Here is a 21175-nt window from a genome sequence, read left to right as displayed (position 1 = left end):
GGCAACACATCAGAAACTGGTTTATTGTGGGGTTCCATATCAGATAGTATATGAAAATAATAGTTTCTGTTGACAAACAACAAAAGAATACATTTTTGGCAAATTCACATATATATTCAATACACAATGTGTAGTGTCTTTGGGAAATTATAAATGGTGTTTTGATTGGCTTTAGAGAATTGCTTTAAATTAAATGACCCTTGCTGTTTTAATAAAGGGGGGGGGATAAAAAATGGCTATTTCTGAAAAAGCAGAATACATCAACTAATAACAGATTTTTAAAATGTTGAACTTAAAACCCCATAGCAAGAGATGTTAGCCATATCTTCTGATTCAACTTCAAGGTGTATTTTTGTTTTGCTTTTCCTGTTCAATAGCTGTAAAAACAAACAAACAAGAACAAGATAAACATAATTTGTCAACATTTGACATTTGTACAGATTTTTTTAAAAAAATTACGTACACAATTAAAGAAGTCTTTTTCATTGTTATTAATTTGTGCAAAACAAATGCTTTAGCAACTATGAAAGATTAACACAACCACTGTTGCAGATCAATAATTTTGCCCTATTTCTTGTATGAAGTGGTTCAGCAGTGCTGGAAGAAAGATTTGTGAGGTTTGAGAAAATAATTTTGATCAGTTGAATGGAAATAGAATATTCAGGTGTATCATAGTCAATTGACTAGTTAATTAGAGAGATAATTAACAGTTGAAACCTTCTGATCTATTGTCTATATGGTGATCTTTAACATTAGGAGGAAATTTTGCATTGGGGGAAATGACATAATACCATGTTTCCCTGAAAATAAGACTGTCTTTTTTTTCCCTCCAAAAGAGGCACCAGGTCTTATTTTCAGGGGGAGGGTGTCTTTTATACTCACCTCTGGCATTGACAGCCCCCCCCAGCCTGTCCACTTCTTCTGCAGCCGAAGGAGCAGCTTCATTCTGCAGCTGCATTTTGGCCTGCATTTCACAGTCAGGCCTTTCCCGAAGGCCTATGCAGCCGAGTACCAAGCTATGGATTCAATCCATAGCTCTGTTCTCGGCTGTAGAGGTCTTGCAGAACTGAGCTATGGATTGAATCCATAGCTCAGTTCTCGGTTGCAGTGGCCTTCCGGAAAGGCCTGTGACTGAGAAATGCAGGCCTGGCTGCAGAAGATACTGCAGAAAAAGTGGGCTGGTGAGGAGAGGCCTGGCTGCAAGGTAAGTGGGTGAGGGGTGCGTGGGGCAGCTCCACACCCCCACCCCCGCCCTAGCTTAATTTTTAGGTATGTGCCTCACCCCAAAACTAGTGCTTATTTTCAGGGTAGGCCTTACTTTTGGGGAAACACAGTAGTATGGGTAGAGCCATGTCACACATGCAGAGGGCCACGATTTGATTCGATTTTCCCCCCCCACAAGTTTCAGCTCAGGAAAGAACGAGAATTGCAGGATTCCAGGGACATGTATATTCATCTTCATTTTTAAGAAAGGGAGTGTTTTGTTTTTCAATAACTACTTTATGATATTTTACTCCAATCTACTCCAATCTCTATCATCTCAAAATAGTGGGAAACTGGATTTCTGTCTTGGCAATTAGAGTCAGGTGAGATTTCCTGGGCTCTAGGCAGTCCAGGGCAGGACCTCGGGCTGCCCAACACAAATGTCCTGCAAACAGGCCTTTTTCCTAAATTAAGAGAGACAGAATCCCATAGCTTAGTACTGTATGTGTCTGGCAAAATAATTTTAAGGCCTACCTTTCCCAATCTTACACTGAAGAGATACTGCAGTACGGGTAGTCCTTGACTTACAACCATTTGTTTAGTGACAGTTTGAAGCTGAATGGCACTGAGAAAAGTGACCTATGACAGTTTTTCACACATACAACCGTTGCAGCATCGTCCTGTTCGTGCGATTAAAATTTGTATGCATGGCAACCAGTTCATATTTATGACGGATGCAGTGTCCTGGGGTCACGTGATCAACTTTTGCAACTTTCTGACAAGCAAAGTCAATGTGGAAGCCAGATTTACTTAACAACCTGTTACTAACTTAACAACTGCAGTGATTCACCTAACAATTGTTGCAAGAAAGGTTGTAAAATGGGGCAAAACTCACTTATCAAATGTCTTGCTTACAATATAAATTTTGAGCTGCATGTGGTCATACGTCAAGGGCTACCTGTTACCCATTACAGACTCCTAAATGAGCAGCTTGAATTTAGAATGGGGGAAAAGTTGACTTCGAAGTGAATTCAACCCATGGGGTTTTACACTAAAAACATTCTTGCAGCTTTCTTGCATGGTGCAGAACTGGATAGTTACTGCCTTCTCACAGTCTCAACTTGCTAACTGGTCCCCTTTTAAGTACTAATCAATACTAAAACCACTTAGCTTTCTAGATCAGCCAAGATTGGTTAGGTGCTGCCATCTGTTGAGACTCAGGGGAATGAAAATAATTTAACTCCACGCTCTGCTTTGTTAGAATAAATGGAAGGCTAGATGTCACTTAGCTTTTTGGAAATATGAGAGGATAAACATTATCATCATCAACAACACTGTCCTAGTGCTTTTCTACAGGTGCAAGATATTCTTAACACTAAAAATAAATGACAAAGTTTCATCAACTGTGTATCTTAATTGGTCCATCTTTATTGCCTTTATCTTCTCCTTTATTGGCACGAAGTTGACTGATGCTTGGTATGAAATCTAGTTGCTCTCTCATATTGCTTACTGGCCCTACAATTGGATATTTTAATAAGACTGGAAGGTGCCAGAATCCTTTCTCTTGTATCAAACATCTGCTGTGCTTGACATTTTTTTAAATATTGCCTCTTTCTATTAACAAATGACAAATTATAGTCCCAGAGATCAGATTGTAAATCGTTATTTTTCTGATGCAGTTAGTGGACAGACCCAGTGTTTAAAAAATTTCAAGAGTTCAGTTCAACATCACATGAAAGGACATAAGGTTCATGCAACAAAATTGCTTCTTACTCTCCCTGGCTATTTACCTCCTCCACCTCAAACTGCTCTGAGCGTCCCACAAGTCTCTCGATTAAATGTAGATTTTGGGGCAGTGATGGGATTCAAATATGTGAACAACCGGTTCTCTGTGTGGATCCTGCTTCCAGAAGTCCATTATGGGCTTAGGCAACAAAAAATTAGCTACCGGTTCTGCTGAAGTGGTATGAACTGGCTGAATCCCACCACTGGTTTGGCGGGGGGGGGGAGGTTTTATATGAGAGGAGGAGGAATCCCTTCCACCAGAGGTGTTTTTTCTGTTAATGCACATTGACCATAGAATGCAGTCGCAAGAATGCATAAACAAAGGGGGGGGTTGATGTCTAGCTATGCCCCTGAAAGGAGGTGTAACAAAAGACAGCAAAAGAATCGTATGATTCTTAGTCAATGCACAGGATCAAGTGCTCCCAAAAGAGGCAGAGAAGCCACTAATTTATACCAGCAACTCTCCTCTGTAAAATCATGGCAGGTAAAATACTAATAAAGTAAAGCAACGTACCTATTGCATTTGCTTTCTATTTGTTTCTTTTTGTGTTTGGTATTTTATCCCAAATCTTGTTCATTTGTAAAACATGAGATTTACACAGTACTAAAGCTCCTGAAGCCAGACAAGAGGTTGTGAGATGATATCTCATGTCTTCTCTTTCCTCACTCTGGGCAAGAAAAAGGGTGTGTTGCAAACAGGTGAGGACTCAGAAGGAGAGGCACAGACAAGGCTTTTACAATCCAATGGTTTTGTTTCATAGGATCACAGAAATACATTTCTCTCGCGTCTTGGAAAGTTCTGGTGAAGGGGCTAGGATCTATTCTGGTGATTGCAATCAGCTTTCTCAGCTATCCTGATTGCAGAGATCGTTTTACATTTTACACCTGATTAAGTGAAGACTAATGAGCCAATTAGTCTTCACTTAATGACCACAGAGACCGCAGTCATTAACTGAGACATTATGTCCCTGCAACTTGTGATTTTATTGCCAGCTTCTCTATTGGTTTTGTTTGTTAGAAGCTGGCTGTGAAACTTGCAAATGGTAATCATGTGACCACAGTTTGAAGGCTAGTCATAAAGTTACTTTTGAGTACCACTGTAACTTTACACAATCGCTAAACAGTACAGTTGTTGAGGAATACCTTTATCTGAGTGTCTGAATCTGTCTGAAATAATCTGAGGAACTATCCTTTTGTTTATTCCCTCCTTTGCAAAATATAGCTGCATGCTGTATCATTTATTGAGATGTAGGTCAGAGGTATTAACTGACCAATTTATATCATACCCAATATAGGAAAATCTTCCGTTCACAGGAAAAGCATTTAGACTAACAGTGATCAGAGCAGGTCAGAAGGTCTGTGATATAATTTCTTGCCACAAATGAACTTTCAGGAAACAGTTCAGATTAAGGATAGCCAAATGGATGCATTGAGTAATTTTTTTTCTATTTACTATATTAAATTGTTATTTTTTTGCAAGAAAAATAATAAGCCTTGCAGCAGAGAAGGCTTGATTGCAGCTGTAGGTGGAAACCTGATCAAGCAATGTTACATGGATGATTTAACTACCAACCAGCAGAGGGCAGCACTAAGTAATTTTTCAATTGATGGCATACTATTGTCTGCAATAGTTAATAATGCTGTGCATTTATTGGTTTTTTAAAAATATTGTTGTGTCTCCTTAAAACTTTAAAATTCATTATAACCACAGCTTTTGTAGGTTACTGTAGCATAACTGTTTTTGCCACAAGGCCTCTGTCAGTCTTTAAATAGATACAAAATCCTTTGTGCGGGCATGTTGCTCAAACGGACAGCTCCCTTTGGGTATTTGTCACATGAGATTTTAGATATGAAATTCCAGTCACAATGCCATAGGAAAATCAGACAAAAAAAACAATTCAAAGTGTACATTAAATTATTATCTTGCTTGGCACTGACTGGTTCAATTAGCTTGAAAGTCATACTGTGTCCTGGAAGAAGCCAACATACATGCCTTCATATGTGACTACATGAAATCATTATTTGAAAGTACTATGAAAGCAGATACACTGTATGTTGGTATTTGAGGAATAAATTCATTCGTTTCATTCATTTCAACAGGACCTGCCTGATCATACATCTGTATGAACAGTTTCCAAGGAAATGTGGTCAAGTAGGTCATTGGCAATTTATCTATCATACACACTGATTAATTAATTGTACAAAGAAATCACTTACTTTCCTTAGTAGGTAGTGGATTTTTTTCTCTAGTTTCAGTTTTTTTCAGTTTGGTTTTATCAAACGTTTCAATTTCTGCAAAATCTGGTTTGTCAGACATGATGAACCCTGACAAAGAAGGAGGAAACACACCCATGGCTTTGTTAACCGGTGTGTGTGTGTATACACACACACACATACACTTCTGGATGATACTTTATGTGAAATACAATAATATATACAGTAAAGGTACTACTTCTGAAGACAAAAGAGTTAAAGTATTTAAACATGAAAACAACAAAGGGAAATAAAGGGTTTAAATGTGTTTTTGAATAAAATATTCCTTGTGAAATTAACAAATGCTCTTAAAACATTTTAATGAAAAGCTGACTGGTTGCACAGAAGCTGACTTTCTAGCATGCTTCATTTTTTTTAAAAAAAAAATCCTCTAACACTTGGTGATCATTTCCCAGACCCCTTCAAGGACATTGTTTAACAGACAATTGACTTTCCTTTAGCAGAACAAAGCCACACAAATAAATGTCCAGAAGAGCTAGGGTTCACCACTGCTCTTAACAATAGAGTGGAAGATCTGTAAGATTGCTTTGTTCTTTCGTATTTTTGTTTCCATTCATCACACCTCATGCAGAATATTTCCGATTAAAAAAAACACCCCAGCCATTAAATCTTTCCCTAGTGGATCATATTTAAGCTTCTGATTTTCTCCTGTAGAAACAGAGAATCTAATTCCAGATCAACCAGAATTAATTTACCCTAAAGTTATCAATAAAGGCTGCCTTTCATACTTACTCTAAAAGCTAGCCACATTTATGCTTTTATATGATTAGGGCAGGAAAGATAATAAAACCACATGCCATTACCTGTTCTGCTTCTTCCTCCTCAGCTACGTTTTGACTATCTGAGCCAGCATGGGGTGGAAAAGGTCGCACACTGATCCCTCCTCCCCATCTCAGCCCACCTCAATTAATATTGATAAGCTTGCAGCAAGGGTGGTTCAGCGAATATCAATTTATTATTTCAGCCCAGGCAAGCTCCACGTAACTGGTGCTCCAGGGACAAAAGGGGAATATCCAACCTGGACAATGAAAACTTAAAAAGAAAATCAATATTCTATTTTTCCTCCCTTTATTTGCTGAGCCTATTTCTATTAATTCTGTGGGCAAATATGTTCGAGGCAAAAAGAAGGCTACACGTACCTAGGTTGAAGTAAAATCTTCCCTACTGTCATGCACAGCTCAGCATTTTCCTGGAACTGATCAGAAATGTGGGATTTTTTATTTTATTTTTTTTGTAGATGAGGAAGCTGGATTACTCTTTATGCTAAGAGGAAGGATGCAAATACATTGTCACACCCAGTGCTGTAGGAAGATGGCAGTACGTGTGTGGCTATGTTTTACCTGCTTATCTAACCAGCGAAGCATTTATACAAAAGAAAAATAAATCAAGTAAGCTATAATTGATTAAACTGAAAATGACAGAATATATAGAGAATATCTATCTCTGATACAGACATTGCTTTTTTCTCCTGATTGCCCCTGCAATCCTTGTCTCTTCCTTGAGCCCATCATGTAGCCTCCCTACCACTTTCCAAATTTAAATATATTTTAAAAATTTGTTATTGTTGACCTTAATATTTATCATATGCTGCTTCTTTCTATCTTGGGCCTGCATTTTTATGTTCTCATGTGGGAGAAAACATTTATTTATTTGGAAAACAAATAACATTTCTAAAAATTGTTATTAACCAATTCACCCTTGGACTCAATTTTAGGCATATAATCTAGCCAAGCTTTCTTGTCTGCTTTCTTAAATTTAGCCGTTGGTTTAGGAGCTCAGTACTGTGTACACTGTACCCCCTCCTCCTATCCTTCCTCAGGGATGGATGTTAATGTCCTTCATAACCAGTTCATATAACCAGGTTTACTCCAAGGAAAGACCTAATCCAATTGGTGCACACCCTTGTACTTTCTTGATGTGGTTACTTGTGTCAAATCCAGTCAGTGTAGAAGCTGTGAACTCAGAAATGACATGAGATCTTTTACTTGAGGGCATGACAGTTGAAGTTACTCTATACCAGAAGGGCAGGTTTCTGATTAGGCTAAATCATGCCAAATCAATCTACATGATCATTAGGATAAATGATCAAAGTTTTATTTTGAATAGATCTGATGCTTACCAACAGCACTTAGAAGCAAGGCATCTGACAATTCAACCATCTGGGTCTTGTTTGGGATATAGTTAACTACTACTACTGCTTCTGCTGTTGCTGCTGCTACTGTCTCCTTTCGCCCTTGAGGTTTTAAATAAAGGTTCAGGTAGGAATTAATAATAGAGATTTTGTTGCTGATCTGCTATAAATACATGTACATAAAAATAATATATTCCAGACCATGCACAAAGAATTATTTTCTTAACTGATCTCCAACCACTTAGAAAATGAATGGTGAATGAGAATGGAATTCATCTTCTGGATCAGGCTGGAATTAGGATTGTTGGTTGTCTAATCACAGACTTTGGGATATAGTTCTTTACATAACAAAGTGGGAGAAGGCTCAGAATTGTGAGAGAAAGCTAGGAGGTTTGCAATTTTTCATCTTGGGAAAAAAGGTGATGATTGAAACGTATGTAATCATCCATGGAATGGAGATAGCAGATTGGGAAGAGTTTGTCTCTTTTTCTCAAAATATTACAACCAAGCATCATCCCATGAAATTTATTGGAGGGCAAAATCAGCACTGCTTCATGCAGCATATGAAGTGATGGTCATTAATTTAGATGACCTTAAAAATCCAAAAATTATGGAGGGCATGTCTGTCAAAAGCTATTGCTCTTGACTTAAGGCTCCCTCTGTGTGATGGGCATCATGCCTTTGAAATCCTGTGGCAAGAGAACAATGGCAAGGAAGATACGTCTGCATATGCACCTTTTGCATATTATAGAAATGTTGACCAGAATGGTTCTTGATGTATTCCTGCAGAGCTCTTCTTATGTTGGATTGAATTTATAGCATTTCTGAATAGAAACATATAAGATGGGATTTATAGATTAAATCAAAACAATGTACTGTATAAACTTTAGTGAGAGACAGTTTGACGAAGTAGTTAAGGAATCAAGCTACACAGATATTTCAAATGTGTAATGTTTTCCAAAATGGTATCTTTCTCCCCAGGATGTGGTTATTATAATTATAATAAATAATTATTAATTATATTATATATCAGTAAATTTATTATCCATTTTGTACCTAATGCAGCAGGATCAGGGAACTTTCAATTTTTGTACTTTGCTATAGTCTTTAAAGCATTTCCTTAATTCCACAAATGCATCCTTTGAGAATTGTATTTTCATGTATTTAGCAACTTGTATTAAATATGAGAAGGTAGATGATAAACTGTAAACTCTCTTTTGGTTTGGGATGGAGGGGATAGTTTCCACCTGGTCCTTATTTTTGTAATGAACTGCTTTCTTGTCACCCTTTGATCCTCTGAACTAGTTCCTACATTTAGCCATGTGACTTTTGGAAAGTATTTTGAAAATCAGTCACCTAATGGCTGGATAAAATTTCTTATCCTGGCAAGGACCTTTTCAATTTATGCATTTCAGGTTCCATGATTCCATCTAAATAAAGTAATGCACAAAACATGAATAAATACATATTTTCTTCCTAAATGCATAAATGCCTTAAACTGAAAAGGTTTGTCATCTTTCTCAGAGTTAGTGTGCAATAAATGGCCTGAAATTCCCAGTCAATGGTGCAGTCATGGTATATAATATAGTATATTATGCACACGTTATTAATCATATGAGTGCACTGAAAATCAGTAAAGTGTCAGCCTGCGGAAACGAGAATAGGCAGGCATTTTGCAAGACTGGGCATACTTGGATTGCAGAAATCCATATGACCATTAGATTGCAACAAAGAGCTGGAGAAATTTTCAGTCTAGATATGGTAAGTCTAGAAAAGAGTAATCAAGTTATTGAGGAGAGTAGTGATCTGAAGATGCAATGTATTTTAAGTCTAGGCTAATATACTTTGACCCATTCAGTTAAAAACAGAATTCCAAACCTGCAATACGTGTTTTTTTTTAAAATAGTACTGGCATTTCAGTGGTCCTGCAGAATATTGTGCTCTATTTTCTTGACTGTATTTGCTCCATGATATTTACAACCTCTAGTATAATCGGAAGGTGAATAATAAGGAAGTATTCTTTTTATAAGTGTTATAGATAATATGTGTAAAAGTGATAAAGAATTACAATGAAGTTTTTCTTTAGGGAAAAAGTAGGAGGCTGGTCTTTGAAACCAAACAATGAGGCCTTAAGTAAAGCAAGCATTTTGCTTTATCAATCACTTTAAGTCAATAAGCTCATGGAAATGGTTTACATTCACACTAGTGTTACTTTGGAGCAACGCACATTCGAACTACGGTTGCACATATTATTCTTAGTAAATGAAAGCTTGAGAGTTTAGAATTCAGAATAAGTTAATACAGGAATTATATCGCTCAATTCCTATGGCGAATAAAAGGTCTTTATATCTGCTGGATACAGCTGAGTGCTAGAAATGTCAGATTGTTTCATATTTTTGCATGAAGCCTAAGAAAACAGAACAAGGTGATCATCTTGCAAGAAAGGCTCTTATTCCCTGTGTCATTTGTTCTGTTTTATTGCCAGGATAAATATCTCAACTTGGAAACAGAAATAAGTTCCCAGCCACGAAGACAATGAATCACGAGTTTGTCGAAGAGGCAGCACGTGGCTCCTGTTGCTCCATGTTGCTGACCTCTGTCCTTCGGTTCCTGGGCTTGTCACTGGCAAGCTGGATTTGCTGGAGTTAAAACTGTAGTGCCTTTGTCTTGCTGCGGAAGCCCTAATGCAGATGGCTGTTTATCTCTGCCAGTCCTCTTCAAGACGTATCAAAGGCCACCCCACCCTCAGCTCATCCAGCCTATCCAAGATGCACTTTTTAAAGGCTGTACAAAGAGGAATGTGATTAGCACCACATACTTACTGCATTGGCCATGAAATCCATTTGTAGCTTAAAAGAATGAAACAATTAAATGTTTTAGACAGAAGCAGAGTAAGACATGCTAGGTTAAACAACAACAACCCATAGTTATAGTTTTGTGGGATTAATGGACAATTTTAAATTAGGATTATAGGATATGATTAGCTATTTAATCTCTCATTTTATTTTCCTCTTTAGTCAAAATGATTCCAGAACAGCTTTGTTAATTAAATAACAAATCTTCCTAACCACTAATCAAATGGTATTATTTTCTAGAGCTTGCAACTTTCTCATCTCTTATTCCTAAAATTTAAGATCATTTTAGGTAAGGAATAGTTTACTGATGACACCATAGCTAAGTGAGTCGCATCCAATTGTATGACTTTTTTTGCTGCTGTTAAGTGAATTATGTGATTGTTTGCATTTTGGAAGCCCGAGAAAGTTGCAAATGGTGATCATGTGACCTCAGGGTGCTGCATCAATACACGCCAATTGCCAAGCATCCAAATTCTGATCACGTGACTGTGGGGTTACTGTGATAGTTAAAAGTGCAAGAACTGGTTGTAAGTCAGCATTTTTCAGCATTGTTGTAACTTTGAACGGTTGTTAAATGGTTGCAAGTGGAAGGTTACTTGTAGTTTCTTTGGCAACAACGCAAAAATGGTTTAGCATTACTTCTTCTGGAAGTATTGCACATATAGATACATACATAAATAAATACATAGATACATATACATATATACTGTACAGTATATCTCCCAATGTTGTCCATAGCCTTGGAATTTCATAGTAGTAAGGATTAACTACGTCTCATACACAGCTTTTCTGAAATCAGTTTATACATTTTCATGCAAACCTTTAATATTAATAATTTGTTTAATGGTTGTATTCACTTAAGGTATTATTTGGGCAAGCGCTCCCTGGTCAACGTACATAAAATATACTGCTCAAAAAAATAAAGGGAACACAAAATAAGACATCCTACTATTAAATACAGTACATTGTGTTGTTTAAGTGTTCCCTTTATTTTTTTGAGCAGTATATATCAATTTTTATATGACATGTAGGATTCTAGAGAACTGAATATTTCAGAACAAATCCAAGTCAATTTATCCTGAGTTAGGTACGCACCCAAACATTCATAGTTGGTGGATAGTGAAACTATAATGTAAAAATAAACACCATCTGAAATAGAGGAAGTATAGCCAATGTTAATAGCTAAATTAACTGTTGCCAGAAAACTCTTGTTTTGATTGCGACAAACAGCAAGCACATTCTATTGAAATTCCCTCTCAACAACTATGTATCAGAAGATCGTGTGCTGAGTGGAAGTGAAAAAGCATCCTAGGTCAGAAAGTCCATGCTATCAGGCTCTGAAAAGTGCTAAAGCATGTGATAATTCTGCAGTTTTATTCTACAAAGCAAGGGGAATGCTTTGCAAAGCCTATGAGCACGTTACAATCCTCAAAGCATTAAAGCTGCTGTGTCTTTTGAAGGCTTAAAGCAGGCTGTTCTCGACTATCTGCGCCTGCCCACAAAGCTACCCTTTGTGGCAGAATGTGCTGTCTGTGCAGAGATGTGCATTCAGCTGGGAGCAGCCTTTGAAACAGCTCTGTCAGCCTTCTAAAGGATGTGGCTGTTCTAGTTCTTACACTTCTGCTTGTGCTTTTGAATGCACGGCAGTAATTAAGTTATAAATGGCCAAAGTGCCTCAGCAGAAAGAAAGTACATAAACACAGCAAACAGATTAAGTAAAGGTTCTCCTGGCTCGTTAGAGATATTTGACTTATATCGGACTATAACTTATTCATTCAGTAAAGATCTGTAGATAAGCGGTAGACACACAAATTAATCAAGTGCCAATACATCAGAATTGTTAAAATTGTCACAAACCCTCGATAGTGAGGTAGATGGCATATAGATTTAATAAACAAATAAATACCCTATGGATTTCAATTATATATATACTTTCAAGTAAATGAGCTGAAAAATAAACCATCTTGCATTTTCTTTTCTTACTGTACATGTCTGCTGAATCAAGTCATGAACTCATGTTGTTTTTAACCTGCAGTTTGATGACACTAAAACATAATTTATCAATACAATGCCAGTTTCAAAGTTGTAATTAGTATGCAAATTGTTTTTAGTTTTACTTAAAATTGAAAAAAAGCTTATATTGAATGCTCACATACTAAGTTTTATTTCAGAATCAAAGCAATGGCATAGTAATTTATTATACACCTTTCACTAAATAATAATAAAAAATAACAGAAAAATTGGCCAGATTGGGTAAGATTAAGTTAATCCTAGTGGAGGAAATCTTCTGCTGTCTGATCACACAGAACTGCCAGCACACCCATTTTCTAGGTCAAGGTTTGCCAATGGATGGAGATGGGCCAGAGGAAAAAGTAGTTTTGCCATAACAATCCACAAGTCCATCTTCTTCAGTTTTGTTTATTATGACAACAGTTTTCCAGGATTCAGGCAGTATTATTTTTGAGTCCTTGTTAGAAATGTCATGAAAACTCTTTTCATCAAGTTTGACTGTGATGTCACAAGGCTTTGAAGAGGATATAAGCTGTAATCAATTGGTCATTTTTTTAGCTGGCATAAAACAGCAAGAGAATAGTGTGGCTTTGTGTTACAAATAGTTTCATTTAAGTCAGAGGTCCCCAACCTTTTGGGCAGCAGGGACCAGTTCTGTGGAAAGTTTTTTCCACGGACCGGAGAGTGCATAGTTTTGTGTGCTGTCTGCATCGCACGGATGGGGCTTTGCTTGTTTGTGTGGACCAGCTGTTGGCATGCTGCGGCCTGGTATCAGTCCATGGACGGGGGGGGGGTGTTGGGGACCCCTGATTTAGGATAGGAGCCTTGGTGGAGCAGTGGGCTAATGCCTCCTTAAGTAACACCAGCTGCCTGCAATTAGTGCAGGTTCGCATCCCACCAGGCTCAAGGTTGACTCAGCCTTCCGTCCTTCCGAGGTAGGTAAAATGAGGACCCAGATTGTTGGGGGCAATTAAGCTGACTTTGTAATAATGCCGCTTGGTGTGTGTGTGAAAGCCCTAATAAGCAGGCATATACATAGAATGAAGGCTACTGCTAAGCTTGTAAGCCGCCCTGAGTCTTCGGAGAAGGGCGGGATATAAATGGAATTTTTTTAAAAAAAGATGCTCATGACTTCATTATAAGTCACTCCGGATGCTTCTAGATGGCAAAGCAGTGTAGGAATAAATGAAAACTGCCAAGAGAACCCCTACCACACCAATTGCTAGTACACTGCTTTGGAAAAGGCTCTACTGGGAACAACGGTGATGAGTACACCCTTAGACCAGGTTAGGGACAGATTCTCATGGACAAAAATCTAGGTCACAGGTCTGCAACCCGCGGCTCCGGAGCCACATGCGGCTCTTTCAGCCATCTCCTGCGGCTCCCAGTCCTCTGCCATGTGCAGTCCCAAAAAAAGAAAAGTGGAACTAAAAAACTTCAACCAATCAATTCAAATATGCAGGGTAGGTGCATGTCTCGCCTTGGCTCCACTCTTCAGTCAAACCCTGTTCTGTGCATGTGCGCATGTATGCGCATGCACACACATTTTTTGCGGCTCCCAGTTTTTCCTTTTGTGAGAGAACCGGTTCCGAGTGGCTCTTTCACTGTTTCAGGTTGCTGACCCCTGGTCTAGGTGGTCACTTAGGAACCCACACCAACTTGACATAATCACAATACAAAAAGATGGCAGGGTTTTTTGTTGGGTTTGTTTCCTTCAACAACTGTAGATCGGGGATGAGGGGGAACTGTTTTTTCCCTACTCTTCTAAAGTCAGTTGCACTTCAGAAATTCCGTAGCTGACACGTTCCTCATCATTGCAACCAAGCAAGAGCATCAATTCCCAACCCCACCCCGAGCTATCAACCAAGGGCGGTCAATGCAGGAAAGGCTCCTAAAACCCCAGCCCCTTGACCACACCCACCCTCGCTCCGCCCGAGCCATGATTGACATACATGGCTTCCCTAAGCCCGCCTCTCCCTTTATGATTCCTTCGCAGGGCCTGGGGAACGTCACTTCCTATCCAAAGGGGCGGGAGAGAAGGGCTTCGCGAGCCCTTCGGCCTTCCCTGCCAATCAGGCTGACGTCACTTCCTTCTCCAGGCGGCGGCTCTCTGCTGCTATTTTGCTGCTACAGTTTGACGGAGTCCGTCAGCCGGGAAGCTCGCGCTACGGGGAGCGAGGGTTTCTCGGTGGCGCGCCAGGGACCGTGCATTTATTTGGCCTCCAGGGGCGGGGCCGAGACCGGGACGGCAGCTTCACGCTTGTTACCCTCGGCTGACGCCGCTCGAGGACCAGCCCTGAAGAGCCGAGCGGGACCTCGTCCAGCCGGGCCCTCGAAAGGAAAAAGCCGGAGGAACCTGCTGCTGAAACTGAGGGCCGAGGGGAGAGTCACCCGGCAACGGTGAGGGAATTGAGGCGCGCATGCGCGCCGCGGCGGCGGTGATGGTGGGGAGGCGGAGGGAGCTGAAACGACGAGGACAAGAAGGGATGCGGGGAAGGGGCGGTTGCGTCCCGGGGCTCTTCGGAGGCTCGCTGCTCAACGGGGCGGTGGGATCGGAAAGCCCCGTTCGGCAGGCAGCCTTTCCCCGTGGAAGCGGGGGTGGGGTGGGGTGGGGGCGCTCTGCTGTGGGATCGCTGTTGTGATTTAGAGCAGGGGTCTTCAAACTTGGCCCTTTTATGACTTGTGGACTTCAACTCCCAGAATTCCTCAGCCAGCAAAGCTGGCTGAGGAATTCTGGGAGTTGAAGTCCACAAGTCATAAAAGGGCCAAGTTTGAAGACCCCCTGATTTAGAGACTTTTGTAGAGAAGTTGGAGCGATAGCTACTTAGATCTCAACCGTGAGGGGAACGGTGTTCCTTTGCAAGATCAGCCCGGTGAATGCTTCCTGTTGCCACGGGCGGGCTAGAAACATTTGAGGACGTCTGTGGTTAACAGCAAATAACAACAGTGGTCGAGAATGGGATTCTTGGCTGGCATTCCAGTTATGTACTTGCTTGATCGTGGAAATCGGATAGGGGGTTAACTCCCATCGCCCGCCTTTCCCCCCCCCCTCTGGAACTAGGATCCTGGGGTTGGGAATAATGGTATTTCCCATATCGCAAACATTTACAACCCTGTCTCATCCGACTCCTCCAGATTAACCTCTGTAATTCAGGATCAGGTGTCATAAACAGAGAGCAGGTGCAGCAGAGAGGGGAAAAAAAATCCTCTCAGGACAAAATAGAACCGTATGACTAATTGAAGTCAAGTTGAATGTTACATCAGCGCTGCTGGAAGACAATATAATTTGTAAGGATCAGTTAAATCCAATGTAGATAAGGTTTTTATGATTCTTGGTCTAAGACAACTTATCAAGCATTGATTAAGGAGGACTGCAATAGCATTCATGTTTTTCTGTTACCGATCATTATCTGCAGGAAAGTGTTATGGCATGTTCTAGGTATCTTGGTTTGAGTATAACAGAACCTCTCGTAGGTTTTCTGGGATGGTCTGATTCTTAGGCAAATGCACAAAATTTATTTATGATCTGATTTGAAGCTGGTTTCCCAAGCTTGTGAAATTGATATCTATCCAAGAAAACTTATCCTGAGTTCTTAATTTATTCTTTACTGAGCAGTGATAATTTGGTCTGATAACTATCAAGTTATCATTGAGTTTGGCCCTCTTTTATTCAGACGTTTAAAGCAATGACATGATTCAGGAAGGTGTATAGAAATGAGAGGTCTATATTCGCTGTCCCTGTTAAGAAAACGTATCAGAAAGTACAGGGGTATGGGATTTAAGATGTCATGAGATTTAGCTGGCAATAATAGGGATGTACAGCAGTATAGCACATGGTATTTCTACTTTCTCAGCCTCAAGCAGAAAATAGAAATACAATAGCCATTGCTGTTTTCATTATATAATTCTGCTTTTTCATCCCAAATATTAAGAACAAAACTCAGGAATACCCTACTAGGAGCAATGGAAACCTAGGCTGTTACTGCAGCTATTTTAAGTAACACTGTTTCTCTGAACTAAACCTTAAATACTTCTTTTAAATGAACAATGCTGATATCAGTTAATGTGAACAATGTTGGGCATGCTCCCAAGTGCATGTTCATGGATGTTTAAAAATGCAAGAATGCTATCTGCCCTTGAAATGTTTCCTGCAGTAGCCACTGGCATAACACCATGTACCTGCTGCAGTCTTGTCTACCACATAAAGTGAGAACTGCATGTATTTACTCAAAATTCTACAAGAGTTTCTTTTATTTTATTTTATTTTTATTTTTTTCTTATTGTTGGATGGGTATTTTATCCTATATGTAACATCTGAACTCAGGCTTTCTATTATAGTGTGATTATTATTACTAATTATTGAGAAATTTTTAAATGGGTTATAAAAATAAATTAGATAGGCTTAATATTGTGAGCTATGTTATTTTTTCCTTAAAAATAAACTGACTTAAAATGAAAAAGTAATACAAGCATACTTTTAAGAAGTAATATGAAAACTCCCAAGAAAAATATAGCATGGGGCAATACTTTAGGATGAAAGGAAGACGCTTCAAAAGCCAGTTAGTTCAGAATTGTTAATAGAGTCAAGTAAAGAATGCAGTAGGGAAGAAATACATTTTTATTGCTTTTGGTTTACATTAAAAAGCATGTGGGTGATGGAATTTGTATTAGCAGTTTCCTATTGGCTCCATCTTCATATGTGTGTTTTGCAAAATTTGTTTAAAACCAGACTGTTTCAAATACTCTTCAACATTTTAAAGAAATAGTAACAAATTGTGTTGTTGCCACAATTATGGCACCTCTGCTATGTATATTGATTGTACCTAGTGTGAAGTGTAAACAGTACATAACATTGATATTCCTTTGTTACACTTTTCTTGAAATAGACATTATATTCCTTTTTTAAAGGTAGGAGTTGATAATTACCATTCAGAAGTAAAATAATGTAATTCAAGGTAGACTATTGTAAGAGTCGCTCAGAGTAAATGCCATCAAAGTCAGTAGAGTTTATTTTGAGGTAGACTTGTATAGAATTACACTGCAAAATTAGTAAAAACTGTGGGGAAGCCAACAATATCAGGTTTCTCATGTTACTATGAGTTATGTAAGATGTACTGACTAATGTTCCTGAATTATGTTATTTTCTGGTAGTTATTTGTTTTAAGAACTGGGCAATGTCAACTATATTGCAGTATGTTTTGTAATATACATAGGGAATAAAATCTGTTTTGTATTTTTTAAAAGCTATCAAACAATAGGTTAATAGTGGCAAGATATGGCATGTTTTTCTAAAAAGTTATTTACTTATTTATTAAATGCATATGCTGGCTATCTTACTGATAAGGCAACCCTGGGTGGCTTACAAACAAAATTTATCTGAAATCAGACGAGTCATTTAGTATTATATTGTATTAAAATGTAAATGTGCTTGTTTTCTTAGGGAAGACAGTGACATTATTGTTCTAGTGTACTTCCATTCATCTTTAGTGATATGTTTGGTTCATATTCTTTGGTATTCATTCTTCCTTTGGTTAAAGGAAGAGGGAGTGATTGCTCCTTAACTGTTTATAACAGTAGATGAGGGCCCAAATAGTGCTGGGCAGCTGCCTTGCCCCATTCCTCCAATAAACATGGTTGCTTGGACAAGGCCCCAATATTCTACTACCTCGTAGTAGAATACCAGTGCTGAAGGAAGGATGGAGCAACTGAGAAAAGAGCTGCTACTCTGCTACAGATTGCCTGGAAGCACAACCAGAACAGGTGATCCTTGTGGTGGAAACAGAGCTCATGGAAGCCCTCCTGACTTTCCCAGTGGTTCCTGCTCACTGATCTCTTGTTCTTCTCCTGAGACCTTGCATGGTTGAGGCCTGTTACTTTAATGGCAGTAGAGAAGTTGTGGCTCTGTGGCTCATCTTCTCCCTCTCTTCTTCCTGCCTCAGTTGCTACATAGTGGGAAGGGCATTTGATGCCTGGGCTGGAATCCTCAATGCCTTGGGGAAGGGGGGGGGGCAGAGAATATTGCTTAGCTTCTGCAATAGCTTAAATCATGTCCAGTAACTTGCTTCATGTTCTTTGAAATTCTGCAAAGTGTTTTCTTTGTTTTAGAAGAGATCATTCTTGACAACAAAAATCTCTTTAATTTATTGCTTTCTTGAAGAATTTTTATCAGGAAATATGCTGATACAAATAATGCAGATGAATTTCCTTCATGAAAAGAACATATTGTGAAGCACCACATTGAATTCAAAGTAATGATGTATCTGAGGTGTCCAGTAATTCCTTAGATGCAGCTCCTTTAAGGAGCCTCTGGCCGGTACAGTGAACATGTCAGTGCCAGATATGAAACATTCTGCTTCAGATCTGAATATTGTATATCCGCGCAGATGAATATGTTGCAATTAGTGTTCAGCATGCTAGAATAAGAGTTACAGTGAAATGCTTATATGGTCTATTTAAAAATCATTTGTAGAAGAAGATAAAGAATATAATTAAAAACACAACCTATTTCAAGTGTGTATTTTATTAGTCTTATATTACAAGGTTCTTGAGACTGGGAAACATCTAAATTGTTTGTTGGCTATGGAGGATGAGAAGAACCCAGAATACAAGGGAATGGGTAGAGGAGTGTGTAGTTCTGTGAGAAGTAAAACCTTTTGAAATTATAGCAAATAACAATGTTTAGATGAGGCAAGTAACCTCTTGTAGAGGAGATTTTAAATCAAATGGAACAGTGTAATACAAAAAGTCTTAATACTATTATGGAAATTATTAAAAACTGTACACATATCAGTGATGGTCTCCCAATCCAACTCCTTCATAGGGTTGTTGTTGCTGGGGAAAATAGGTAGAAGTAGTATTAAGGTTTCTTTGCTGCTTTGAGTGATTTATAAAAATAGTAAAGATGCATTAAAAAAGATACCTAAATCAATTTTATATGCATACCATTCACTATGCCTCCTCATATACTTCAGAATAGGGCTCAGAGGTTTCCTTGAAATATTATTCCCCACATCAGTTTTGTCTATTTACTTTTTTCCTTGTTTTCTTTATATTTCTCTGAAATGTACAACTTGAGGGCTTAACATAGCCTCTGAAAATGTTGAGTAAGGCCTACTGAGACCTTGAATTATCATTTTTCATGATAGAAGAGGAAACTTTATTACAGATAGGCCTTGATTTACAACTACAATTATGTCTGGAATTTTGGTTGCAAGTTGTGACTGTTAAGCAGGTCAACATAACGTATGTCCTGATTCGTTTTACTGTTTTTGTATAAAGCAAATCACTGCTACTATTAAGAAAAAAACGGCAAAAATGTTACAAATTGTGGTCTCGTGAGCATGGACACGTAAATGTGGGCCAATTGCCAAGCATTTGAAATGGGGTCACATGATCATGGGGGCTTAGTATATGGCATCTACAGATGCAATCACTGATATTTAGTTTAAAGCACCAGCAAACGTGTAAGATAAGTGGATACTACTCTAATATAATAATATATCAAATTAAGGTAAAACCATAATAAAATCACCATAAAATGGAGCCATAGAATTGCAGGGGGATACGGTAGATGTTATAATTCACTATCTAAGGAAGCTAACTATTTAACTGCTTCTGGTGTGGTTGCAATGAGATCATCCCAGCTGCCTTGAAATTTCCCGAGGAGACATTCTTGAACTATATGTGTTATAGTTTATTCTGGTGAAAAGTCGCACTGCGGTCTCTCAGCGATTCCCCACTTAAAGAGTGTTGCCTTAGTTCTGGCATGGCTTGTCCAGATTCTATTCAGGTGGCTCCATATTTTTTGGGCCATCTTCCGTGATCATGGGGTTTGATACAATATTTTACAGCAGTCAGAAATGTTTTACAGTCTGTAAGGCACCCTTTCCCGAGGCTGTGTTAACTTCAAATGGTCATTAAGCAACCAGTCATTAAGCGAGGTCTATTTGTAATGTCAGGCATGTACTTACCATGCTGTTTCATAGTAGATAATGTTGAGCAGAAGATAGAGAAGAAGAAGAATGAACCAAAAAACCACCCCCATGAGATAAGGAAACAGTTCATATTAATACCATTCACTGTCACCGTCATGGTATGCATCATTATATTGTACCTGCTTAATACTATCCCCTAAATTGTGACATTCAGGAAAAATTATTGTGGTAGTCTCTAATTCTAGTATGCATCGAATAGCATAATCAAACTAGACTATGGTTCTGCATGTTGCATAATGGACAAAAATCTGCCAAATTGGCTGATACTAATGATTAGTAGGGAATGCTGTATGTGACATGGTTATGGCTTAGGCTGGAAACTTAGTACTGTATGCATCTATTCTCTATCACTGATAAATATTACATGTATGAAAGCCTCACAGCAATGCCACGATGGCATCCCATTTCTGGGATCGTTTAAAGATAACTATAAAATATAGATTTCAACTTGGAATGCAAAAAAATAAATGGCCAAGAACATGAATTAAGAAGAAAAAATAATTATATTGTTTGTTTGTGAAACTTGAGAGAGAAAAATCTTATATAAGAATGGATGTTTAATCTTTTTAGGGTGGAGTTACTGAAGACATACATGAAATGAAGATGTAGATTTAGTTATGAAGAAGCTAAAATGAATGTTACAAAATATAAATTACTATTGTGTGTGTATATGAATGTGGAAATTTATAAGATGATGATAGTTGCGTGTAATACTCTATTGAATGATGATAATGAAAGAACCAAGGATGATATTGGAGTTCTAAATACATTTAGAAGAAAAAGTTAACTTGTTATGAATAAATGAGCGAGAATAAAAGACAGCAATTAAGAGAATATAAATGAGTCATTCACAGATGCAGGAACATATGAGAATGATAAATATATAGTGAAAGAGATTAAAGGAAGTAGAACAACTGCAGGAG

General features: G+C 38.4%; 1 protein-coding gene and 1 long non-coding RNA gene across 4 annotated transcripts in view; one reads left to right on the top strand and one right to left on the bottom strand.

Annotated features, from left to right (window-relative positions):
* Positions 1-37: 37 nt before the first annotated feature.
* Positions 38-6540, bottom strand: LOC308664222. Its single transcript, XR_014025628.1, has 3 exons — positions 6402-6540; positions 5206-5313; positions 38-377 (listed from the first exon to the last, which is right to left on the bottom strand). It is a non-coding gene; the product is annotated as an uncharacterized lncRNA (long non-coding RNA).
* A 7824-nt stretch (positions 6541-14364) lies between these two features.
* Positions 14365-21175, top strand: part of FAM13B (family with sequence similarity 13 member B) — a 73550-nt gene continuing 66739 nt past the window's right edge. For all 3 annotated transcript variants that reach the window (XM_081321472.1, XM_081321471.1, XM_081321473.1), the window contains exon 1: positions 14365-14658. The gene's annotated coding sequence lies outside the window, so the exon portion shown is untranslated. The remainder of the gene's footprint in view (positions 14659-21175) is intronic.

The sequence above is a fragment of the Vipera berus genome (genome assembly GCF_964194415.1).
Source record: "Vipera berus genome assembly, chromosome: 2".
In the NCBI taxonomy this organism is placed as follows: Eukaryota; Metazoa; Chordata; class Lepidosauria; order Squamata; family Viperidae; genus Vipera; species Vipera berus.
This window is presented reverse-complemented; position numbering and strand designations above follow the sequence as displayed.